General features: G+C 41.3%; 1 long non-coding RNA gene across 1 annotated transcript in view; it reads left to right on the top strand.

Moving 5' to 3' along the window:
* LOC113995355 overlaps positions 1–27,238 on the top strand; it is a 64,557-nt gene that overhangs the window by 35,155 nt on the left and 2,164 nt on the right. Inside the window, exons 3-5 of the long non-coding RNA XR_003543370.2 lie at positions 1,954–2,071; positions 25,046–25,159; positions 26,891–27,009. This is a non-coding gene — a long non-coding RNA (uncharacterized LOC113995355). The remainder of the gene's footprint in view (positions 1–1,953; positions 2,072–25,045; positions 25,160–26,890; positions 27,010–27,238) is intronic.

Genomic DNA, 27,238 nt, shown 5'->3' with positions numbered 1-27,238 from the left:
CAAATTTACAATAGTTTCATTGCATTTTCAATATGGAACAAAGGTACTTCTGTATTTTAATGTTTGGTTTTTTATAGATCTGATTCTAATTGTGTAAGGGGAAGTTTTATGATGTGGACATGTTACATTACCATTTATATAACACCAGACTAGTAGGAACTGTTAACCAGAATAATACAAACATAGTGAGCAAAGGGTAGAAAATGGGGTAAGGAACAGATACAGCCATAGTTGCCTGCTCTGCTTCAGAGAGCATGCAACTGTCCCAAATCTAAGGATCAAACAAAAATTTTTCACATTCACTGAGATTTTGTATAGGCTAAATTCACTCTAGGCTTAGATGCCCATCAGATTGCATCAGCTTTTTCCTCTCTGCTGCAACAGGAAACTTTGATTTGATTTCCAAGGGACTTGAGCTTGGGTTTCTTCTAAATTAAGTCGTTTGAGTATTAAGGTTACTGAAAACTGTGACTGAACTCTTCCAGGCTCCTCCATTCAATTTCATGCTTCCAATTTCTGTGTTTCTAATGGAAGGGGTGTTTACTACCAGGCATCTAGCTTGAACTGATTGGCAAGATGCTGAGAAATGTAAGTTGCAAAACATTTGATATGAATGATTTTTTTCTCCATCAAAAAGGTCTTATGTCAAATGTGAAGACGAATCTCTGCTTTTGCTCTTCCTAAGTACTGGATGTTAGACATTAAACATTGAACTGGAAATCCAATTACATGATTATTAATCAAATGCATTTTTTTCAACTTGGGGGAAAAAAGGCGAAATGAAACATGAAACTCCACTGGGAAACACTGCCAATTAAAGCAATTAAAAAAGGATGTGGAATTCTTAATTCTTACGCTTGGCTAGAAAGTTGATTGACTGGGCTTGACTCTCCTGGGAGTGGGTGTGCTGGGCAGTTTTTTATTTGCTTCTTGATATCAAATGCTTCTGTTTCCTTATGAGGAATAATTAATTTTCTTTGCAGGAAAATTTACTTATTATGATATGGGTAGCTGATCAAGTTTAAAATATTTGATCTGGTTAAGCAATGCCTGTCATTTAACATTTCCACTCAGAGAAGCACATATTCCTTTCACTTTTATTCTGCAGACAGACTTTCTGACAGCTGAAGTGTAGCCAGTAAATTTCTTTTCCATTAGTTGCAAATTGTACAACAATATACTAAAGTAATTACATCATAAATCTTCTTGCCTTGAAGTTAGGCTCTGCAGTACACACTCATAAAATAGTGCAGTAGCAAATAAAATCACTGCATCTGTGTATATTTATCTTGCAATAATTTTTCTGAGGGTGGTCTAAAACATTGACAAATGCAAATTGGGAGGAACTAGAAAGAATTCAGTGTTTTTTGGTTTGTATAAGAGGGGATCTATTAGAGGGTTTGTTTGTATAAGAGGGTTTGTGAAGAGGGGATCTTCAATAATTAGGGCTTCCTTGAAACTGCACATGGGTCAAAGTAAAGATTATTGCCAACTGTCCTTAGATGTGGATTATGAACTGAAGATAATATTCCCTGGATCATCTTGGGTGCGGTGAGTCTTTGTGAAGATCTGAGTCCAAGACAGACTGTGTGGAAGTACCTAAGGAGTCTACCCAATGTAGACAATGCTTCTAGGGTAAATCTAACCATTGCATGGCTCTAAAAGGCTTGTGTTTCTCTGATCTCAACAGGTGAGAATGTTTGTACTAAAAGAAGTAACTGCCAAAACATCTATTTTTCTGAGGTCCCTAGATAAGAACAGACAGGTACTGTACTCAGCACCTGAACGTGAACAGTCATCATTTAGCATTCAACACTGTATTGAAATCTGTGGCAATAAAATTAAGGCTTCTTGGCAGTTTTGTTCCCAAAGCCAAGGCCTGCCACGGAGATAAAACTGCCTGCAACCCTTCTGATACTCCTTGTGCAATAGGAAAGTTCCTTCCTTTTTCAGGAGAAGACGGCAGCAACAATCCTGTCCCATCCCATTTTCCTCTTCCAGGCGGGCTACCAGCTTCACAGGAAGTCATATATTGCTGAAGAGCTCTGGATCCACTTCTTCCATTGCCCAGGTGAGATAAGAACCCCAGGCTGGATTTATAGGAGAGCGTGTGAATTTTAATTTGCTACAGTGTGTACAGATCAGCAGTCAGAATGTGTGAGCTTTGCTCTCTCCCCAGAGCAATGTCAATGCAGTCACTCACTCCTCAAAATAAGGGTCAGCATTTATAGAGTTATTTCCAGGGTTATGTCCAGGTTATGTGTGGATCATTTCCAGGACCATCTACTTCTTGTGGTTTGGTGGCACAGAGGGAGAGGTGGATTCATGGTGATGATCAGGTTGCTGGAGAAAACACTGCAGGAAAAACTTATGCTGAAAAAAAAATAAAAATTGGGGCTTCTGATCCTGTATAACACTGCAGCCACAGACCTCTGCCAAGGATCACCCATGGCAGAAAGAGCCCAGACAACCCCCAAGTGAATGGGCTTTGCCATTCTGTGAATAATTACCCTCATATAGGCAGCAGCTTTAACTGAGTCTTGAAAGCTTGAAACAGGCATCTGACTGATTCATCTGGAAACTGGGGATGTTCAGGAGCACCGGAGAGATATTTTCCCTGCACATCAAGGCCCAGGAAGTACATTTGATTATATTCACTATATTTGGTGCGATTTGCTGCACTCAGATATTGAGCTGCAATTAGGTGTTTAGAGACTCATCATTAATCTTAACGCTGTGCTGCCTATCAGTCTCTTCCCTTACATAGCTTATGGCATTATTCTGAACATTTGATGAGGAAATATCCCTGCTTTGTAGTGGTTGCTGGTGGCAGGATTTCTGTGTGCATCTCTTGTCAATATCTAAATCTCTTTTATTCAAGGCTCTTTAGAGCACTTGTCTCTTAAATAATAATTATTATGTCTCTTGTCTGATTCAGAGATCTGATCCCTGCTGAGTTGGTGTCCTGACATTAGACCACTTCCAAAATTGCCTGTTCCTTGATATCTGAGCATATTCTTTGGTGAAATCTCTGATTTTTTTTCTAACTTTATGATTTCTTTTAACGTTCAGATTCATCTAAGTTATTTCCTTCTACTTTCCTCCTTCCTAAAATGGCTCAAATTCTTGTTGCTGTTATTATGTTTAAAATGTTTTGAAGTTGATTCTGCTCTGACTCGCCTTCCTGCTTTTCAGTTCATCTTTCATAAATATTGATAATAGGAAAATTGGAGACATTTAGTTGTGCTTGTGATGGGGAAAAGAACTTGTTAGAAAAGCCAACATGGGAATGGCAGTGGGGAACCTGTGCTCTTGAGGGAGCTCCCTTCCAACTCATAGAATAGTTTCATTTGGAAGGAATCTTAAAGATCACCTAGTTCCAAACCCCCTGCCATGGGCAGGGACACCTTCCATTAGACCAGGTCAGAATACTTAAATGTGGCTTTTGATTTTCAATGCTTTTAACTGATAAAAGAGACCAGTAACTGGACATACTTCTTCCTGCTTGCATCCTTCTCTCTGGAAGCTTTAATCTCATTTAACCCTGTTCTGATATGGACACATGGTGATATCTCCTACTAGGGAGAAAGACCTCAGTATGTCACAAGTAAAGCTGATCTTTATCCATGTTGTGCTCAGCCAGTGTGAAGAAATGACACTCTAGAGGTTTATGGGAAATGTTTTACATACATCTAATCATCCTGTTGTATTCTGTATCACAGGTGACACTCCTTTTGAAACGCCCAGGATAGTTTCAGGGCTACAAAACTGAGGATTGTTTTCAAGTACTAGTAAGAACAAATTCATTTTTCCTGCAGCTGATGAAATGAATGATGATGATGTATTTCTTACCAAAAGCACCTGTCATTTAAATTCCCACACTTCCCTGAGCTTTCAATAGTGTTCAAAGTCAACTTAACGCCTTTCCCCCTTCAGTTCATGAAGACTGACAACAGTGTTTAAATGGAGTCCAAAGAGTACCTCTAGGTATGTGTTATTTGGGTTAAGATCTGGACTGCTTTGTCAGAAGTTCAGTTTCCTGTAGAGTTCAGGCTTTATGGTAAGCTAGGTCAATTCTATGTAATTTTGGACATAACTTTTTCTAATAGCTCCTAGGAAAAAAGGCTTACTGGGCATGGAAGCTGGGAATTTTTGCTCTATGAAATTATGTTTTCTCTGTCTTGCTCTCTTTTTAAGTAATGCAGAGATATTAAACACAAAACTCAATTTGTTTTCTAGTTCCATGGTGGAATTCAACTAATTTAAAAAGTATGAAGCAAGTTTAGATTGGCCAGTTCTTAAAAAACCCGAAAAGACTAAGGTGTCACCTGAAATATTACTGGTGTTTATAATGCAGGTAAATAGATTTTGTACTGTCCAGTTGATTACCAAAGCTGGGAAAACCCACGGAAAAAGACTGGCTGTCTGGGAAAGGTAGAACTAACAGTTATAGGCAGAGGTTTTTCTAGTGTTGATTCACAGTCCCCAAAGAGTTGCCAGCCTTACCAGATGCTTTCAGAAGGTTATTCTATTTTTTCGTTGGCCCTTTTTACCCTCTTGATGTCATACTTTATGTCTCCTGGTGGTTCCTACAGGGATAATACAGAGACCTTCTGGTGGAAGGTGGCACTTTGGCAAGGATTGAGAGGGATGAAGTTGATTCATGCTAATAGACTCTAATAATTAATGGCATTAAGAGCTGGAATAAACACATTCATCCTTATTGTGCCTTGATCCAAAGGACCTACTTACCCATTTCTCATGTAAATCAACATGTCAGGACATTTCACAGAAGGATGGTTGTGGCAAGTACTGAGCATCATTCAGGAGGGAGATGCTGATTTTTCTAGAAGAGGCTTCCCTAACATTTTTGTTTGACTCTTGAAAATGACCATCCACTGCAAGGAATCCCAGGAAGACCACAGCTACTTGTTTCAATATAGTTTGTACAGTCTCATTCTCTGTGGGTGTGTATGTATGTCAGACTTCTGAGCGTATTAACCAATTTCAGCTAAATCAGATGAAGGGGCCCAGGACAGTAGAACTGGGCATAATTCAATTCCCATGAGATTTTTGGAACATAACATCTACAGATTGTGCCAAAGGAAAAACTAAGTACTCTGAGAAATTGTATTTGTTCCTTAGTTGTACATCACTTACAGAATAGTCTCAAAAGAAATGAGGAACCCACAGGACTTGTTTTTAAGCTGATATGATGGAGACTTAGAACTGTTTAAGCTTTGTGATATGGGCTGAAGTCTCTTTAGAGTGCTTCAAAGGTGTAACAATGCTACTTGTGAAATGACTTGAATCACAGCTTTTGTACACTGCCTACATTCTGTCTTATAAAAATCACAAAAATGAAGTAAAAAAGGAGAGTGGTCTCCACTGGAGACATATTTGTAGTGTCAGAAACTGAGTACAGGTAGAGCAAACCCCTCTATGCCACATTAAAATGAAATGCAGCACAGCCTAAGCAGGGTGAGTCACATCCTCAGTCCTCAGATTGCACTCAGGGAGATGTGTTGGTCAGTGAGCACCTCCAGCCTTTCTGCAGTCATTGTTATTTATGCAGCCTGTGCATGTAGGAGCTCAGTTGTGGTTGGTGATGCCACCAGCCTGGGCCTAGTACTGATCAGAAAAAACACAAACAGATTCCACCTCATGGAGATAATACATTCTACTGTATTTTTGTTTTCATTGTATATGCCACTGTTCTCTCATCTTTACTGTCTCCAGGGAGAAAAATAAAATATTAAATGTCTCATCTTTGGCAAGAGGGAGTAATTCAGAGAGATTTTCACCTCAGTACGAGCCTTCAGAGTTGGTTTTTTGATAGTAAATAGCAGCAGATACCTCACGGTTTGGAGAAAGACAGAGATTTCACATGCTGATTGGAAATTTAACTGAGAAAGCACAGGTGGATTTCAGAGGAGCCATGGAGTGAGTCTGGGGGGAATTAATCTAGTCTCCCTGTAGATACAGAGCAGGAATGGGTGAAATCCTGGGGCTGAGCTTTCCACTTACTCTTCCAAAGGCTGTGACATTTTGGTCTTTAGGAATCAAAAAGCAAACCAGGTGCCTAAATTGCAGCAAGCCTCCAATAATGGCTGCATGCTGGCAGCTTCCCATAGCAAATGGTGTCCTTATTTTGCTACAGAAAGTGCCTTAGCAAAGCTGTGGAGAGTGGCTGAGGGTTAGTGTGGCCCTCTGGCAGAACTGCAGGCTCGGACTATCTGAGGTGCACAAGGGGATCAGACAGAAGCAAGACTGAGGGAGCAAAATTTGCTCCTTCCACCTTCTTCATGACACAAGAACTGATTGATGAAAGCTCTGACATGCTGGGAGGGGCCTTTGCCTTCCCTCCCCCCAAGATGTTCCTCATAATTAGCTCAGTTGTTGCCTGTTGAGATCTGGAATTCCATCTGATGCTGAAAATGTTGAGGCATTTCTTATGTTCTTCAGTATAAGAAACCACAAGCAATAAATCTAACCATCAGCCATCTTTTATCATTATGCAGCATTATGAAAATCATTTCTCCATTTCGATAGGCCAGTGGTGCCATTGATTGCTCTATTCTCTGGCAGTTGGCGCCAGACTTATCCTTTAAACCACACAAAGATTATCTCGGTTTCCTTTCAGCTCTGTTGTTTCTTTCTTGTCATTCACTGCAAAAACGCAATTTGGACTACCTGGTTTTCTACTCTCAAGTATTCTATCAGGCTTATGTTTTTATAGGAACTCAAGACATTCTTTTGTTGTGGCAGTGAACAGCAGGGGTTCAAATGGCTAAGATGAAACATGAAAATCTCCTAAAAAATATCCCTCATTCTTCTCTACTGTAATGCTGGATCCTGCCCTAGACGTAAAGAAGACCAGAAAAGAGACCTTTCCTATTTGCTGGAGGTTTCAGGGATCTCGCAGCAGAGTCCCTGGGGCTTTGTTGTGGTTAAGCAAACGTATTTACTGCCAGAAGGCAATAAAATTAAAAAAGTCCATAGCAAATAGTGTCAACCGTTTATCATATTTGAGGCCTACAAAGCAACTACAACTGAAATTATCTCTAAGCAGACACCAAATAGAGTTTGTGCACCAAAGCTCCTTGTGGATCCCAAACCAACTGAACATCTCTTCCTGTTGGTTGGAACAGCAAGAGCCTGGAATTAACTTGGTTATGTGGCATATTATACCAGATTTAGAACTGTGGAACCCAGTTCAGAAAATTGTCAGACAAACTATGGAAAACATTTAAAAATATGGCCTAATCCAAGGATTTGAAACCTACACTTGAATTTAAGCACATTGCAGAATTGTTAGAAATTAGAAGTTTCCCATTTTAGTTGCTGGGTGCTGAAAACTCTGGAGTATCTCACAAAGGCAGATAGTGAATAAGACAATTTTCTTGAATTGGTGCCTGAAACTACTAAGTCTGTGAGCACTCCCAGGAAACCCATCCAAGGATTGATTTGAGAATCAGTGCATCATGAGACCCTCTGGGAGCCTTCTTTCAGTCCTTCATAGATTGTAAGGCTCCAGGCAGCCAAATGTAAGTCATTAAAGCTCCTTATTCTATCCATTAGTACACTCATTAATATTTCTCTGTAACTTGGGACACAACGTTTCTCATGACAAGCTTAGAAAAGTTTTCTCTTCCATCTAATTTTGACCTAGAGACAGCTGTAAGGATGAAAAGCTCACCACTGAGTGGAAGAAAAACTTTCTTTTGTAAAATTTGTGTTTGCAGAATCTGTCCTTCTGGGAAAAGCAGTAGAGGCATTTTACTTTGGAGATTAAAATCTTCCATGAAGTTGTTGACTGTAGGGACAGTTAACTTTTGTCGTTGGGCTCAGTACTTCAGTCGGAAACTTATTGAACTGCTAACAGTAACACAATGAACTTTTCACAGCAGGTCTCAAAAGGAAAAACAAAGAAATACAAAGAAAAACTTCTTCTGGGACCTTAGGAACTGGATAAACATGCTGCTAAATTGTTCATAAGCTCTAGAGATGTGTGCCATTAGAAGACAGCCAACTTGAATAATTCCTTTTGGGAAGAAAAACAGAATTGCAGGATTGCAGAACATCCACCCCCTTGCTCAAGCACGGCCACCTAGAACCAGTTGCCCAGGGCCATATCCAGATGAATTTTTAATGTGTCCAAGATGGGATCCAAGTTGTCTTCCATTGCGTGTGTATATTCAGACACACATAGACATATTTATACACTTTTTAAACTTATATGAATATAGATTATATATTCACACATATATATAGATAAACTATCATATATGTATATATGACCATGTATTTTAACAGCAACATCTGGATGCTCAGCAGGAATTTGATGATTTACATTTACAGAGAGATTTTGTAAATTTGAGGGAAAACCCCCTGAACTATTTTATTCCACTGGGAAAAAACACTTCAGTGCTGAACACAGCAGGAGTGTTAATTGCTACCTGAAAATGGTGGTGTTGTTTGTGTTTTAAAACAAACAGTAAGCAGTGGGTCCTCATCACTTACAATGCTGTAATTTAGCCTTGGGGTCAGAGGTTAAACATTTGCTTTTTGCTCTTGGCCATACATGAGAAAACTCATTAAGCAGATTTTTTTTATTATTATTACAAAGTTCATTCATTCCTAAGAGGATTTTATGGAAGAAAAGAAGTAGGGGCAGTGGGAAGAGGCTTGGAGCCCTAGAGGATGTACACTGTGCTGCCAAAGTCAATATTTCCTTTCTGTAAAAGTCAATATTTCCTTTCAGAGCCCTCGGGCTCCAAAAACAAGTATAAGAACTCACTTTCTGCAGGTTTTTGAGTTAGCTTCTCATCTGGGATGTAGGGCTTTGGTTTTTGCGTGCATATCAACACTACTGGAATTTGACTTTCTCTTTGGTGTTCTCTACCAACTTGGATAGTTATGGTGCATCCCTAATGATCATAGGTTAGTTATTTCCCCTCTTTCTTGTTCCCTTGTGTTGACAGGCGTTGGAAGCTCAGTAGCACTCTTCTTGTCAAAGTCTGGATGGGGCAAGGCTAGAGCAGTGTTGTAGTGTATCTGCTGAGTAGAGCAATCTAATCAAAGAAGCCAGAGCAATATGGTCAGAGGGGTGGGATGGAGAGGGCCCATGGAGACAGTACAGGCTGGAGAGGGTGCATTGAATACCACGTATTTTGAGCTTTTTTGCTTGGAGGACTCTCTTGGGGTACTTGTGGTGCCCTGTTGCTGAAGGTGTGGAGGACTGCTGGGCCCAAGGCAATCCTGCACATAGCAGCACCGGGAAGGGTGAGCAGAGCCTTTTTCCCTTGATGTCTGCCTTCCTGCTGCATCCACTCACAGCCTGCCAGCCCTGGCAAGTGTGTGCTCACCAAGTGTTCTTGAGGCCAACAGTAGCTGACAGAGAGGCTTCTGACGATGCTGGGAGGCCAGGACAAGGACTTTCCTGGCAATCTAAGACAAATTCTCCCTATGGATTCAATGAGACTCTTGGCACAAGCAAAACGCAGAAGATTAAAACACACGTTCTGTCTCTGCTTCCACGCACTTGTGCTCCTCCAACACTTGTAGGCACCTTCCTGCCTCTGCCTCAGCTCAGAACTTGTTCAGCTGGGACTTCTGCACAGCTGAGGACTTCAAAGCCTTTGCTTAATTTGTGTTTGCACTTCTAAGTACTGAATGAAGGTGTTAGGCAGACGCAGGTTCTTTCAGAGCATTTGTGTATAAACATGAAAGTTACAACCTTCTGCTCCTTGCTCCTTTCATCTTTTCAGGCTCACACATAAAATGCAGTTGGGTTTTTGAACTTTACAGAAAGTTTTAGTAGAGTGACTCAGACTCAGAAGTTCTTCCACTGAGCTCCTTTTCTCTTTCTCCATTCTGTTGTTTTGTTTTGTTCCCCCCCCCCCCCCCCCCTTTTTCTTCAGCTTCCCTTCTTACTTTCCCCCATTTAATTCTTGTCAGCGCAAGTTTCAGATGGTTTTGGTGGACATCTTGTTGCAGTGTTGCTTTGCAGTGTATTAGGGTCCTGCACCTGGGGGCCTCATTTGTTACAGTCTCCAAATCTGTCTACTGCACAGTCCCTGTCACCTCTGCTGCGGGCAAAATTTGTGGAAAAGAGATTTTTTTAGTACTGGGTTGCTAGTTTAGCTACAGATAGCCATGGGGAGAGGTACTAAGGATATCTCTTCATTGACAACAGATAGAGCACAGATTAAATTTCCCCCTTTGCAGATTCCCCTCACTCCTGATGTTTGGGAGGGTATTCAAGGTCAAGAAATATTTCAATCAAAAGGTGAGAATTGGAACAGTATTGGCAGTGATCTATCTCAAAGGGAGAGTAAATTATTTAAATATGTATTAGTATCAGTATAAATTCAATATATATTAGTATTGAAAATCATTGTTGGTTGCTTGAGATGTGTGACCATACCTTTGCTAAAGAATTATAAAGAAACCTCAGAAATCTGAGTTTGTTGCTGAAAGGAATGCCCTTCAGATGCTTTCCCCCTCATTAATTTTTTTTTTAATTCCTCTTGTTACACTTTGCTGAAAATCTTCTCTGTGGTCTCAGGGGGTTGGTGGAGGGACAATGTGATGATGCTTAGCTGAAGAAGTCCCATGTCTCATGAAGCTCACCTCCTCCCCAGCCTCACTTGGCATCTGGACAGCAGCCACCCACATGTGGCACATTAAAGGATTAAGACCTTAATGACAATTTTAAAATGCTGTTATTAAATGGGGACTTCCATCCTGTAGAACATTTGAAAAATAACATTTATAAAACTGCTTCCTGAGCAATATATTCCCGTTTCCATTATCTCATCTATTTGTGTGCTAATAGCAATTCTTCTACCTTTCTGCTCAGTCTCTATTTGAGCAGTTCGACATTGAACTCATGGTTCTGTGTTTTGTGCTGTAAGATTTTACTTATATTTTGAAAAAATGTTATCTCAATAATTAATTAGAGATAAATTATTGAGAAAGCAGCAGCAGCTGCAATGGGAGAGTGCTCTGTATATAAGAGAGACTTTTAAAACAGATATCTTTGCAATATCATAGATATATATATTTCATATTCAGTTATTAGAAGGAAACCTATGTTTGTACAGAATTTGATGCTTCATGTGATACCACAAACTACTGAAAAAAGAGCATTTCCTCTCAAATCATATCTATAACCAACATCTGTTAAAAATACCTCGTAAGTGAAAAACATACTAGTGTATCTAGACTACACTTCTGTGAAGGAATTCTTGCAAATCTAGGAAGAACAGCTTTGCTATCAGGGAAACTAAGTGAAGAGCAGATATAATTTTGAAATTTTCTGCTAATTTTAAAAGATGTATAGAATCTGAATGTTCACATGTATTAGTAACAGACTTGGAGTTAATACAAGAAAGTTAGTGAAACTTCAATGCCTGCTGATAGAATCTTTAACCAAAGTTTTCAGTATATTTTCTGAGGACTCCTACTGAGCTTAGTATCTTCTTGTGTATCTCTAAACTGCAGTAAGGGTTTGGATATCCTGTCTTAGCCCAAGATAATGGGAGCTCTGCTACATCCCTTCCAGGCCACTGACTCAAGGAATGGTTCAGGCTGGAAGGGATGTCTGGAGGTTGCCCGGCCCAAGCTCCAGCCCAAAGTAGGGCCAACTTCAAAGGCAGGTCAGGTTGCTCAGGACTTTGGGCTGAGCATGGAGAGTCCACAAACTCACTGGCCTTGTATTTCACTGGTAAAGTCTTCCACAGTGAAGATTTGTCTCTTTGTATCCTTGTGGTCTTTGTCCCTCATTGCATCCTTGTGATTCTACAAGAGGAACCTGGCTGCTTTTTCATAAAATCCTTACGGGTAGTAGAAAACAGCTACCGAATTCCTCCTTAAGCTTGTCCCCCCAGAGCTATCCCCTGTGCTTTCAGCTCCCAACCACACTCATGGGCCCTTCCAAGGATGTCAACAAACCGTGTTACTTCTTGTATGTTACTTCTCACAGTGATGAGAGTGGACTGTTTCTGCAGCTCAAGTGACATACCAGGTATGTCCGAGCTCTGAGTAATGTTGGCCAAATCTAGAAACATATGTAGTTTTATTTCCAGATCTCTGAATAAGTCTGCATTGGTAATATATGTTGTCTACTCTCTCACATCTCTGAAGAGAGCTGGCTTTGAAGGACTAACTGTGGCAGGAAGAGTCTTCCTCTTTAATCTGACTGTAAAATATTTCAGAGTTTAGACTATGGAAGTAATTTCAGGGTCTAGTTCATCACCGCTTCTCTCTCCCAGAAAACCCATCTTCAAAGAGCTACTCTAAGGCCCGGGGATGCCAAAAAGAATATTTCCATTGAATTTTGTCCTCTTTGCTTTCTATTCTAAAGGAAATCCAATTTTCAACTAAGCTATCAACTACATTTGGCATAAAACATGGGCCAATTTCACTTCTCGGCTACTTCAAGGAGAGATGATGCCAAGGCTGAGCTACTGTTTTCATGGAGAACAACATAAAAACCAGGCTCCTTGTTAGCAACACAAAAAGCTCCGTATGGGGAAATGAGCTGTCTTTGGAATGGCACAACTGATATTTTAGCCTCAGGATCCTTTTCTAAAGGTCACAGCACAATTTTATACCCAGCATATTGCAATGCATTTAAATATCTGAGATTGAGGGTAAACAAGATCTACTAATGTAAAACAGAAATGAAGAAATCACATCTACCTTCCTCATGCCAGAATTGACTCATCCAAGGACTAACAATTCCAAGCAGTGGGAAAATAAAACTGGCCTTTCAATGCCTTGACCTTGGATTTCAGACCTTCCTTACTACATGGATGATGATAGCCTCTACAGGGACATGACTGGCTTAGTGGATGGGAGGAGAGGGGTGGATGTTGCTTATCTTAACTTTAGGAAGTGTCTTTCAACATTGTTCCCCATTAGGTCCTCAGAGACAAGCTGATGAACTAGGGGGCAAATAAATAGAAATGACATGAGGTGAAACTGGCTCAATGGCTGGACCCCAAGGGGTCACAGCAGCAGTACAAAGTCCCGCTGGAGGTCAGCACTAGTACTGCACTCTAGGGGTTGACAATGGGTCCTATATACTGTTTAATATTTTCATTAATTGCCTTTGTGATGGGACAAAATGTACTCTCAGCAAGTGTACATGACACAGAACCGGCAGCAGTGGATACCCTGGGTGAGTGTATCCCTGTTGTTCAGAGGGACTGAAGAAATAGGGGAAAAAATTAGCCAAGAACCATCTCTTGAAGTTCAGTACAGGAAAAGGCCATGGTGAGATTGGTTGACACCAAGTTTAATGTGAGGCAGCAATGTGCTCTTGAGGCAAATAAAGCCAATGGCACCCTGGGCTTTATTAAAAAGCATATTTCCAACAGGTGAAGGGAGGTGATTCTTTCCCTTTATTCAGCACTGTTAAGACACATCTGGAGTCCTGGTTCAATTTCTGGGCTCCCCAGTGTGAGAGAAATGAACATGCTGGATCAAGTCCAGCAGAGGGTGATGAAGATGATCAGGTGATTGGAGAATATGTCACATGGGGAGAGGCTGAGAGACCTGGTGTTGTTCAGCTTGGAGGTGAGAGGGCTCAGAGAGGTCTTATCCATGTGTACAAACACCTAGGGAGGAGTAAAGAAGATGGAGTCAGAGTTTTCTCAGTGATGTTCATGGACAGGATGAGAAGCAAAGGGCACAAACTGAAATACAGAAAATTTCATTTAAACATAAGAAAGATCACTTTTACTGTGGGGCTGGTTCAACACTGGCACAGGCTGTCCAGAGAGGCTGTGGAAGATCATTCTTAGAATTGTTAAATACCCAACTAGACACCCCTGAACAACCTGTGGCAGCTGACCCTAGTCTGGGTAGGGCTCTGGAGGATCTCCAGAGGTGCCCACCCACCTCACCCGTTCTACAATTCTTTGGCTGGAGTATGCAACCAAATTCTTTTTGCAATGAAGAAAACAGAATGTTTTCTAACGTCAAGTATCATCAAGGCCACTAGGAACTGATAAATCCTGAATACTGCTTTGAGACAAATTCAAAGCAAGACTTCACTGTAGCTGAGAATATGTGTTTATAGCACAAAATTATGACGGGCTCATCATCATTTAATTGTTAATTGTTCTACAGCAAAATGCAGGCTTTTTTGCAAACATTTTTGTCCTAGGAAAAACATCTTTGTTAAAGTATTTGAATCTTCAAAACATGTCAGTCAATTTATCTGTAGGATGGTAAACCCTGCAAATCACTCTCATGACTATTTCTTACTAAAGAATCAATGAAATTGAAACTATCTCAGTGTGCATGTATTGACTTTTATTCCTAACACTGGTTTAACTGTAAAGGCCTATTAAAGTAGAGATTTAAACATCTACTAAGGAGTTCACTTAGCTCTTTAAAAAGCATACAATACTTAGAAGAGAATATAGGAAAGTGATAGAAAATACAGGTTTACAATGTAAATGTAAAGGGTAATAGGTGTTCATTGTGCTAAATTTTGCTGAATAGAAAATGCCTTGAGTGAGAATAGGATGAAAGACAAAGTTTTATTGTACTTTTGCCTAATAGAAGACGAGTAACTGAGTTCCACCAGAAGTTTGAATCAGTACTGAATGTGAAAGCTGGATGTGAGTCCTAATCTGATGTCTTCATCAGAAAACAGTCCTTCCTTGTGCTGTACAGAGAGGGGGATAAGCTGTTCCAAATAAACTCTGGACTGTGCACTTGAACTAAGGAGCATAAAGGAGGAGACACCACTGTGCAAGCAGCCATAGAGTGGCATAAAGATAGATGGTGTCTGGGATGAGATGGGGCTAAAAGAGGAGAAGAAGCATTATGTTTTTTTCCATTGCAATGAGTTATGTAAAGCAGGAATACACACATAAACTGAAGATTTTTTTTGCTTTCCACTGCCACAAAGAAGGCATGTAGCAGCTGCACAATTAAAGCAACCTGGCTCCTCTCATGCACAGGGAGCAATTTCCTTGCAGAGGGAAATGCACTCACGTGTGCACACACACACTTTTTAAAATGGTTTAAAAATGTTGTATTTGACTTCCTGACCAGTTTGAAAATTCTCTTCAAAAATAGCTCTCATGACTGCAGGCTGGCAGAGCTGTTCCTGCCTTGATTTAAATGGGAAAACTCAATTAGAGTTTGAATCTGTTGCACTGAAATGGAATTGTCTCTTGCAGGCAGAGCTCAGTCACGGACACAGAGAAGCATGAATGAGAGGAGAGGGAGAGAAGGAGGTTGTGCCTTTGTGGAGGGCAAGTTGTGGAAGGCTCTGGCCTAGGATTTTCCATGTGTTGTCACTCTGGAAAGGAAACTTCATTGCCTTTCTCCAAACATGCTCAAGGAACAGTTGCTCGTAAGCTTTTGCTCTCCAAACCCCTCCATGGCTGAAGGATCACTGCTGGGTCTGGGGGTGGCAGGAACTGGGCACTGAGCAGCTCACAGGCACAGAACAGTGACTTAGTTAATGAGGATGACCTCCCTTTGCTTTGCCGCTCTGGCTTTCCACCAGTCTCCACCCTTTCCCAGGCTCTTTCCTTCAGGATGCTATTTGTATTTCAGTAGTCTAGAAACATTTGTGAGGATCTTGGCAGGGCTGAAGTTTGGGCACTGACAAAATGGCTTTTGAGTGGCAGCTTCACCACAGGATCACCCCCTCCATCCTTCCTTGCCCCTCAATGCATCCCACTGCAGTCCCATGTCTCTCCTTGTGGTCTCCACAGCAGGCTGTTTCCAACTGTGAGGGAAGACCTTTCAATACTGCCTCTGCCCTCGGAAGCCCTGAGCTGGCCCAAACATTTTTCTCATCATTGTGCATTGAGATATATGTCGAGAAACGGGCCTGCTCCCCCTTGCCTCTCTTATCTGGGATCTCAGCCTGAGGACTGGTTTCCACTTTCTCTCTGAGTCATTTGTGTTAAACTGCTCCTTGTAAATAGCAACTTCCAGCACAACTTCTTTCATCCGTGGCCTGTATTTGTGTGTGTGAGAGAGAAAACAGGTTCATTTACATCAGAGCAGCTGGCTCCTCTGATCTGCCACCTGGAGACTTGGCTGACAGGGATGTTTGTCTGTAGATGGGCAAGACCTGTGCTCCCCTGGCCATACCTGTCTCTGCCCTTGTCACCCTGCTGGCAGAGAGAATAGGTACCCCTTGTCCCAATCCTTTGGGACTTGCTGAACGCTGTTAGTGCATGTTATGGATTGGGAAGAGGATGCACAAGTCCTAGCAGTGCAGCATGCTCCAGGGATCTTCTTGCAAAACTTGCAGTGAAGAGAGTCAAGTGTGCTCATTGAAACAAACCAGGAAAAAGGCTTGTGCATGGGTGAGATGGGGCAGTGGGCAGGCAGAGTTCAGGCCTGCTCCTATCCCATGCCCTACCCCGACTCTGCCATTTGGTACCACAGTTATGGACACCCAGCTGGAGGTGTGGACTGTATTGCCCTTTGCCGGGGGGAGAAGGACAATAGTGATAGCATGTTTTTACTGAATAACTGTTCTGCAATAAGCTGTTGCAGAAGAGGTGTTTAGGCCTTCCTTTGGGTATGTCGTGCAGGTGAGACCAGATGGAGATGAAGGAGTTTTGACAGCCACACACTCAGAGGAGCCCTGTGTAAGGGTCAGTGCCCTGCACTGACACGTGGTTACAGCCTGTCTGTCCTTTGAGCAGATACCAGTTAATGTTGAAAACCTTCCCACTGCAGGCTCCTGCTGCTCTTGCCTGCACAGATGGATGCACCTGTGTGCTTTGAACAGAGATGGTGCTGCATGTGCTTGGGTTACCCTGTCTTTGGGGCTGTTAAAATGCTCACACTGAGGCAGCCCAGAGATGTTTGACCAACTGCGACAGTTACTATAATAGAACTCTCCACACTCCAGAGAGACATTCCATGGACTTTTGGCTTCTACCTGATTAATTTTTTTTCCCATCAATAGGTTGGGATTTTCACTGGTGTCAGCTTCAAAAGAATAAAGGACAGAGTTTGGAAAAAATGCCATATATGACTTTTGATGGTTGGCAAAGGCAAAGTCAGTTAGCAAGACAAGAGCTCTCATTCTGTGCTACAAGGGAATTTTCTAAGGAGGGCTTTCACAGGTGTCTGTGACACTTTTGCAGGAACAGGGAGGAACCCATCAATGCCAAAACTGTGATCGGGCCAGCAACTACCTGATATTCCTGGGGCTGAGTAGGGCCCTCAGCAAATGTCAGAGCTTGTCAGCGAGAAGGGCAGATTGTTTTCTCTGTAACGAATCCCGTAGATTTGTGAGACAGGTAGGGAAATTTTCCAGAAAGGTCTTCTGAGAAAAATTAAATGAGCTGTGGGGGCAAAACGGTGAAGATAAAGAACCACCTCACAGCTCAGGCTGTGGCTCCTGCAGCAAGAATAGTGACTGCACTACCAGGGAGAAACCCCAGGATGGAGATGGGGATGAGATGGGAGTGGGGAGGCTTGAGAGGGAACTGTTCCCAGCCTGCAGCTGAAGTTTTAATGATCTCGGAAGAGAAAGAGCTAAAATGAAACAAAGAGCTTTGCCTGCCTTGATCTTCTGTAGAAAGAGACACAGAAGAGAGGGTAGGCACTTCCAGCACGGCTTGTCTGCAAAGCCCATCACCCCCCAGGGCAGGTCTGCTGCCTGCTCTGCTGCTGGGTCACTTCCCCAGCTAATGCTGCGGAGAGGAATCCCAGTCCCCCCGCCAAAGTGAGCGAAGCGCTGGGGCCAGCTGGAGGCAGGAGAAGGGAGGTTTCGTTCTCCCGCTGTGCCCATGGAGACGGGCTGCCAGCAGCCAGCAGTGACCGGTTCAGAAGGACCAGGTGAGGAAAAATCCATCGCTGAGTGGAGTGGCAAGTGGCGGGGCTAGCTCTGTGCAGCCACAGAGCCCTCTTGTGTTGTCTGCTGGGTTGCAGACCAGGCAGATCAGTCTGTTCCCTTCACGAGACCCAGCAGGGTAAAAAATGAGTGTCTGAGGGTTTTTCCACCTCGTTTAGAGTTTTCAGCTTGTGGGTATTTCTAGAAGTCAAGAATGGAATGAATGAGATGATCTGGGTCCCCCTTGTCTGTAGTTCACAACTTCTGAAGAGTCGTACAGCAGGATGAGGAATTTACTCTGGAGTTGTTCCCATGGTGTTAACTATTATTAATTGATTGACTTTATAGACAATACTACGGCTTCTTGCAGAAACCCAAGCCCCAAGAACTTATTGTTTCAGCCTAAAAAAATCTATAAAAATTGTTTTTCTTACAAAAACTCGTGTTCATTTCTTTTTTCCTGTGGAACATAGCTACTTTTTTATTTTTTTTTTCTTTTTAAAGTATAGTATAAAAAACACCCTTCGGCTGAACTGTCAAGTCTCTGAAGACTTAAAGTTCAGGCAACCTTCCTTCAGACAATATTAGAACCACAATGGGCTACTCTACCCCAAGTTTTTTCTTCTGACCTGTGTGATCATTGCTACAAAAGGAAAAATTGTTAGAGAAGAAAAAGGAGACAAGGTTTTACCAACCACCTTTTCCTTTTATAAAATAGGGATTATAGTCCCTTCCTTGGTGCTTTATGCTTTCCTGGTGCTGCTATGGAACGCCTAAGTCTCTGCCTAAGTTTAAGGCAGCAAATAACCCCCTTCACTGCAGTCTCCCTTTAAGGGAAGCCACCTCAGGCACAAGGACTTTGTGCAGTGGAGGCTAAGGAAGTACCAGGAAGCCCTGCTCCAGTGGAGTCCCCAGAGAGACAGTACCGTCTTCCCCTGGCACTCATACATCGTTGGACGGGTTCCCAGAAATCACAAGCAGATTAAACATTGCAGGATCTTTTCCCTTGCAATGGTACAGGTATGCTTGCCTCTCTAAAGGTTTCAGAAAGTATAAAGTCAGTAAGGACTATTAGATCATTTTAATTTGCTCACTGATGGTTTTGTGTAAACTCTTAACTAGACATTAATCACCAGCAGGTACCACCAGCAAGGAAAAAAGATGCCATCAAAGCTAAGAATGTTTTAAAACTACTGTGGGAGGAAAAAAAGGGTGGAAAATGCTTGTGAAAATATGTACCATGGTGCAGAAAAATGCAAAAACTGTCCTTACCTCTGTCTGCACTAAATTACAATCAATCTGAACAGAGAGAAAATTATTTCCTGCATTGGGAACCAATGGTCTCCAAAACCTTGATAATGCAAACAAGGACTATATGAGTCAATCATCCAAATACAGTGCAAGGGAGGTCTTGTTTTCAATCACATCCATAAACAACAGAGCTGTGTGTCAGAATCTGTTCTTTTCCTATTTTCAGTCAGTTGAATAGACTCTTTTTGTATACTTCTAATATGCTCCTGAGGTTAGGAGGAGGTTATGAGAGTTTAGGAAGCTGATGTGTGTTTTGAAATTTCCTATACACTTAGCTTTCCTTAATGTTTCAAGATGTTGTTACATTAAATTAAATTATTCCAGTGATGATGCTATTTCAATAATGTATCTTATGTTTTAGCTGCTTAGGATTAGTTTTTGGATAACCATTTTTCTCTACATTGTTGCCATCATGATCCTATTTGATCTCAGTGTTGGCAACAGAAATGTAAGAATGTGGACTTAGCGCTCTCTTTAGTTTACACTGGTGCCACTTTTAACCTGAGCTGTTCCATTAGCACATTACTAAAATATTTGGATTTTTTTTTTTTTAAGATCTTCCCTTCAAAATTTAAGTAAGTTAAATCATGAAAATATTTTTACTCATTACAGATTTGGGAAATACTGCATTATTTCAGAACAAAGATCCTGGGTCTTGTTTTTTCCCCATCCTCAGAAAATGTGTTCATAAAATACCAGAAAGTATATAGATTTGAAAAACAATCAAAAGAGCTGACTATTACAGCATGATTTTTTGCTGTTGTGTTGTTGTGCCAAGACAAATAAGGTGCTGCCCAGGTATTCCCTGGTATAGCTCTAGTAGTGCTTTTTTGGTGGGAGACAGATCCTTAGCCTGGCTCATGATAAATAAAGTTAATATTTCATCTGTTTACTGATTCTTTTTCTCATTGTCTTCTTGCAAATCCACCCCTTCTCCCACCAACTGTAGCTGAATTGGCTCTCTGTATTAGGTTCTTAGATTCCCCCACCAAATGTTCTCTGTCTAATGTTATTTAAAAACACCAAGAGCAAGCAAAAGCTTATAGGAGAGGTCACAGAATATCTTCATGTGCCAGATTGTGTTGTGGCTATCCTGAAAGCTATCAGGTGGGTGTTGCAGACACACATATTCTTCACCTTTTGAATTTGAGGAAAATTTAAGGAACTGCTACAAGGTGATCCCTAAAACCTTCCAGTCCAGAGGACAAGAGAAGTTTAATTTAAATGGACAGTCAGGGAAAGAAGCTGAAGTGCCTATGCTGAGATTCTCACCTCTAGGGAAGTCTGTAAAACTGGCACAGATTTTCAGGATTTATATCTGAAACATGAATTTTGCTTCTCTGATCCTACTTAACTCTTGGCACTGGGTATGTTTTCACGAATTACTTAAAAAAAAACCCTGTTATTTGGAAACTATCTGTGTGTGTTTCATGTTACCCTTGCCAGAAGGTGTCTCACTTGCATGATCATTGCAAGAAACTGTAGGTTCATTTACACTCTAGGAGATATCTTTAGGTGCACTACATATTACTAGTTTGGTTTAAGATGATGTATTGCAGCCAGTCAGTAAGATAATTAAGAGAATATATTAACCTAACCGGGGTATTGTGAGTACAAGGCTTGAATAAGCACAGTACATCTCGCAAATTCTAGTTGGCAGCAGAAATATTTTTTCCAAGGTAGATTGTATTGAAAAGACAGAAAACCAATAAGGAGAAGGGGAAAAGAAAGAAGGAGGATGGAATAAAAAACTAACTAGTAAAGGGAGAGAAGGTATTCAAGTACTGCAGTGATTGGAGGAGGTGAAGGAGATGGGAGAGGATGGGAGTTTGTGTATAAGGGAGAAATAGAGCAGTAGGGGAACGCACTCTTGATGGAAGAGGAGATGGCAGTGGAAGGAGGAGATCTGAAGGAGAACATCTCTGGTTAGAGGAAAGGGTGTAACTAGAAAGGGGGACCAAGTGTCTCAGGCTCGTGCTAACAGCTCTACCAATTGTCACATCCCTGGGTTGCACTGGTCCCTTACCCAGCTGAATCCCATCCTTGAGAGATGTTCTCCCAGGGCTGAGCCCTGCCCTGGCAGGAGGTTTTGTAGCTCCAACTACCAAGTAATTAGCTCACTTGAGAACAGGAGATATGATGGAGTAAGGGGGAGAGAGAAAAGCATAATGAAGAGGTTGCTTTAATGAATTTGGTTTTCCTCATTGAAAGTTCGAAGACATGAAAGATGTTTTCAAGGAAGCAGGAAAGCTTGCTTAAGGAATGGATTATTCAGAGCTTAAAAAGTGCTGATTACAAATTGCTCTGTGTGTGCTTTAGGTTGTTAAGTGTAAAGAGCTCTTAATAACTAAGCTAATAAACTCCTCAGTGTTTCACCTTGATATTTTTATTTATGTCTTTATAAATGTGCTAACTTGCTGCATAAATAGCAAGGCATATTTTGTCTTGGAGCAAATGATAAACACACTAAAAAGTTTCTTCAACATAGCAAGAAGTGAAGATTTATTTCATTTATTTTATTGGCCTTTGGTATCTTTTGTGTTTCCCATTGTCCACAAGGGAACATAAACTTTACCAGCATTTTTTTTGTGGAGTATTTAGCAGATCCCTCTTTGCATCCAAGTGACATGAAATCTGCAAACACTCATGTGGGAGGAGGGAGGTACTTTATAATGTGAATTAATTTAAAATGCTTTATGATTTAGGAATTTTTTAAAAAACCCTAGCCAACCCTAACTTGATTCCTTAATTCCAAATGAAAGCTCTTGCCATCTTCTGTTTCAAAAACAGTTCATAGACTGACTTGGAAATAAGGTCTTTTCCTGAGAAGGTGAGAGTTTGCAGTAAGTTCCCTTTGTTTGGCAGGCAGAAAGACCTCTTGAAAAAGCTGTTATCCAGATACTTTTAATGCCTTCCCCCTGAGGCAGGCAGAGCCTATTTTGACTCTACTTATTGATCTGTTTTATGAAAACAATTACAGTAGCATTCATAGGCTTTGAAAGCCATAACCAAAGATAATGCGCATACTTCACTTAATTCAATAAGTTTGGTAGGGGGTGTAATATGCCTCTTGGAGCGTAGCTTGAGGAAATCATCTTGATTAACACTACTTGAGGAGGCTCTGATAATGTATTTAATAATAACAGCAATAAAAATAAGGCTCAGTAAACTACCTGGTTTATGTGGTGGTACAAAACCCCTGCTCTCTGCAGTCGTGCACACTGGCCTTGGCTGGCCCCAGACCTCCTCTGGGCCCATGCCTGTGGGAAGAGTGGGAAGAAGTGCATCCCTGCCCTTCTCCTTTCTACTGAGATAGCAGATACTTCAGGCAGGAACTGCCTCTGGCTGAATCTGCACAGCACTCACTGAAGTAAGGTCTCATTTTAGCTGGGGCTCTCAAGCATTACAGGAGTACAAATAATTTTATGTAATGATTTCATTTTGTTTCCAGTCCCGGGCTTTGTCCAGAGACTCACTGTGGAACTATTAGGCATGTCTGGAGTTGTTATGAACCTCTTACCCCAAAAGTGATTTATCTGACTGAGTGTAATACAGTGTAATTGTACGCCAGCCTCTGACTATTCTTCTAGGAAAGCTCAGCTCCTGCCCTTCTGAAAGCCATCTCAGGATAAATAAAGACAGGACTGCTCTAAAACCAGACACTGTCCCTTCAGGCTGGGCTGGCATTGTAGAAAGAAAAGTCATGCTGCCTGGATGCATATGTTGTACACCCACCTCTAGTACCATTCTCGTGGGACCTGCCCAGCTACTCAGGTCATTTGCCACATTTTCTGACTTTGACAGCATGTCATGTCAAAAATGAAAGACCCAATGGATCAAAAGTCTCCAAGAGACCACAAGCAGTCACAAAGTTGCATGTTCACCTCAGCCTGTTCTGTTTTCTCCTGCTTTAAAACAAAATTTCTTCTTACCTTTGGAAAGGAATTTGAGCCACAAGGATGGAGAAGCAGTTGGGTTTGGATATGAGTATTCAGGAGTGGTTCCAGCCAGAGATGGTGAAAACAAGCACAACAATGATTACAAATGCATTTGAGGGCAGAAGCCCAGTCACTAGATGAAATCCCTCTATAACTAGTTGTCTTGAAGTTCTGTAGCTTCAGTGAATTTTAAAACATATCTTTTCAGAGCATCCTCAAAATATTGGCCTCTGGTGAGAAAGATCCTCATTTGCTGAAATAATCAGTGCTTGGCATTAAACAGCCTCAGAAGCCTAGAGGGCTTGATGTGCAGCAGAAATACCTTTCTGGATTATGTGCCCATTAACATGACCCGGCTGATGCAGTCAAGGCACACGTTTGTCCTGCCAGAACATGTGAATATATGTGATAAAAATTAACATTTGGGCAGGAATCAAAATTATGTGAAAAATACCATTTTTTTCTTTCAATTAGTTTTGTATTTGAATTCTTGCACCCAATTCCTTGCATACAAGACTGCTCCTGTGAAGGGGCTGCTGGGCTTTTTGCCCGGTGCTCAGCAAGGTAAAGTCTGGCAGATTTGCTGTGTGCTGACTGCTGTCCCTCTATCACTGAAAGATGCAGCCTCCATGGTCCAGGGTAGTGTCAATAAGGACAAGAAACATGAAGAATGTCTACACAAGAACATTCATACTGACAAATACAGAGAGCGTCCTTTCTCCCTTCGCCATGGCCCTAGACTGAATGAATTTAATGCCCTGCAAAATACCCTGGTAGCTGTGGGGCTTTGCTTCATACAAGCAACTGACAGTTGGTCCAACAGTTTTGCTGGGAGTACCACACTCTCTCCTTTCCCCCCCTCCTTCTCTTTGTCCTGCCTGTCATTTTTGTTTGTTCACTTGCTTTGGTTTCTTCTTCTTGGCATGGGAAAGTTATCATATTTGGGATATAGATTTCTGTGATCATGAAAAGCAAGCAAAAACTTTAAAAATGTGATTGGAGGCTCAAAGTTCACAATCTTAAGCTTGTTCAAGTGAGCAAGACTGGTCAAATAGTGAGTGCCAGTGATCTGCTCTTTTGAAGCTTGTAACTATCTTGATGGAATAGACTCTGCTTTAAAGCAGGTAAAATGTACCACCTCAGAAACACTTCACACTGACAGGAATGAGGCGTGCAGATTGGTAAAATCTGTCCATGTTTTCCCTGGTGTTTTTCTCAAGTACAAGCATTTGTTCTACTTTGACTTTAATTAGTCCCTCATAGTACCACTCTGATAGATTAAATTAGGTGTCAGTAATAATATACTTTGTAAATGCAGTCATTTTGTATATACAGAAATTCCATGCCAAAGCTGTGATTGTTTTCCATCTCTATTCACTGCACGTCATTATGTAATAATATTCTAGAAATAAATGCAAAACACAGGCTTGATCTTAAACTGTGCCATTTCTCAGTTGTTACTCCTGGGCTGTTACTGATGGCTAATCCACAGGCCAGTGTCTGCTCCTCAGCCAAGTGATAGAAAAGTTTAATATGGGGGATAAGGTATAGCAATTAGAACCACAGACTACTTAGAGCTGATCTGTTTATTTCGTGGAGCTGATCATGAAGTGTAGGCACTGAGATTTTTTGCAAATGTTTTCCTGTCTGCTATGTTTCTGAAGCTATGATTTTCAAAATGATACCCAAATCCACTATACTGTCCATGTGCCCCAATTATGAGTCAAAATCAGTTCAAGCCAATTCCTTTCATCTGACTGTGTGAACTTCATCTGAGATACTTGGTCTGTCTTAGATTGCAGCCATCATGTCAATTGAAGGTCTAGGGCTTGAGCTCGAGCATAAGTTCAAGCTGCAAGCTAACATATAGGCTGTCAAGTGAGATTTTAAGATCATAATGGACCTTTGAGGTATTTATAATATTAAACACATAATTTGTTCTAATTAAACTTGTTTGCAGTCCAGCAGGTCATCAAAGCAGAGCTTCTAGTCCTGCTCCGACTCCTGTATTAACCAGAAGACACCAAGAAACAGAGAGCCTGCCAATTCCCTTTGCTGATTGTCCTTATCCCAGGTAATGCTTATGGTGAAATAGTTGTGTACATTTTGCTGATGAGACAATGGAGAATCACGAGAAGACAGAACAATATTTGATCAGTATTTGTAGCCTGTAAAAGGCAAACCCTTCCTTTTTACCAAGGAAAAGATGCTGATTCCTACTTCAGCAGATGTTTTGTAGAAAGTTGAGGAGTATACCCCTATTCCTAACCAAAGTCCTCTTTCAGGTTAGATTTTCTTGTAGCTGACAATGCAAAAGGCGGAAGTGATCATTGTGTGTAGAGACTCCTCTGTGCCATTTCAGAAAGAGGTGCAATGTAAGAAGTAGAGTACTATGTGCTTTTCATAAAAAATTTTAATAGGGACACTTTGTTTATTTTTCTTCATGTTAGGTGTACTTTGAATTTAGAAAATCATTCACAGAATTTAGAAAATTCTGGGTAAATAGCAAGTCAAGTGACAAGTTTTTATCTGTTTGTTTTTTCATCTTTGTAAAAACGGAGTTATGTCTTTTTCTGTGTTCACAGGTTTCTTCTTCTTTAAACCCAAATTCCATACTGCAGGGAAATTAAACAGGAGACACATTTTTTTCTCATGTTTTGTATTGTCTTGTTCTAAAATGTGCTGCTTATTTGAAAATTTTCCATATGAATAGGAACTCTGCAGAAATAACAGACTTCAATTGTCTAGTGGGCTGTTGCCTGAAAAGAGAGAAAGTCTTATTGTGGCTTCTCAGTGGTGGCTGCTTTCTCAATAATGAAACATGAAGAACAATTTTCTTACCTTGCAGTTATACAGACCTTTCCTACAAACAGTAGAAAAATGAGAAACTTCAGAAAACTTCCCAAACAAGACTTCTAACCATTCTTCAAGCCTCCCAGGCATCAAGGAGCTTTGCAGATCAATGCCATTATTACATGAATGAGAGGACTTCGGAAAGCCATCCAGCATAGGCAGGGGTCTATGGTCTGTAGCAAATCCTAATGGAAATGAGCATCCCTCATCCCTGTGTGACTTCCTATGCTTTTCAAAAGGGAGTACTTTGAGAGGTGTTTGGGATTCAGCATTTATGATGGAATCTGTAACAAAACTCAGCATGGGAACTGCAAGAAGGTGTTTAAGTAGTTTAAGTGAGAGTCAGAAACTGGTTTAAAAAGCATTTCCTGAAGGTACAATCACTTCTGGTACCAGAGTAGAAACACTTATGCATATTTCTGCACCCTGGGGCAGTTTTCAAGGATGTAGCTAATGTTAAATCTGAACTCAAAGGGCTTTAATTTTTCTGTTTGATGGGGAGCATTCATTATGCAAATAAGATAGCCTTTGGTCAGCTGTCTATATTACAATTTTTTTTTTTCTATTTTTGCAGGGTGCTAGTTTAAAATGGAAATTTCCCCCTTGAAGTTACCTCTTTAGTCACAGCTTTTTAGTGTGCCTCGAAAACGTGAAGTGGGACACAATCAGATACAAGTATGATTAGTAAAGCCTCATCCTGGCATAAAATGAGCCTTGTTTCAGTTTGGCACTGTCAGTGTCACAACTCCTCCCTGACAGGGAAATTGCAGCAATCTCCACTTGTCCTTGACCTCCTGGCACAGGTAAAACATCCTTGGTTATCTCCATAGCTGGCCTCTGGTGTCCAGCTAAATTCCATACTTCCTGAGGTACCTTCACTCTAGGTTTCTGGGACAAGGACTGTTTGGACCAGTGTTATAGTAGTAGCAAATCCCTGTATTCTGCCTTACAGTACTCTGCTGTCCTCCTGGCATTTGATGTGGTAAGAGGGACCTCAATTCAGTCTTCCTGGCTGGCATTTCCTGTGTGACCGAGCCATGGGGAGTGGTGGGAGACATGGCCATGTGAGAGGTAGGTGGACATTTTGGCCTATGCTGTCCTCCATTTTTCCCATGGAAAATGGTGGATTCCATAGCTTTCCTGAATGTGGACATGCGTGCAGGCATGCTTTGTCTCTTTGGTTACATTAGGTAAGCAAGGGCCTTATCCATCACCAGCAAAGTCAAAGAATTAGGCAGAAGATAATTTGAGGACACATCTTATGCTTGTAGGGCTCATATGTCATGACCAAAGCCAATGG

This window comes from Pipra filicauda, unplaced genomic scaffold, assembly GCF_003945595.2.
Source record: "Pipra filicauda isolate LSUMZ 115617 unplaced genomic scaffold, ASM394559v2 scaffold213_size2393758_pilon, whole genome shotgun sequence".
Classification (NCBI taxonomy): domain Eukaryota; kingdom Metazoa; phylum Chordata; class Aves; order Passeriformes; family Pipridae; genus Pipra; species Pipra filicauda.
The sequence above is the reverse complement of the archived record's forward strand: the minus strand, read 5'-3'. Positions and strand labels throughout refer to the sequence as shown.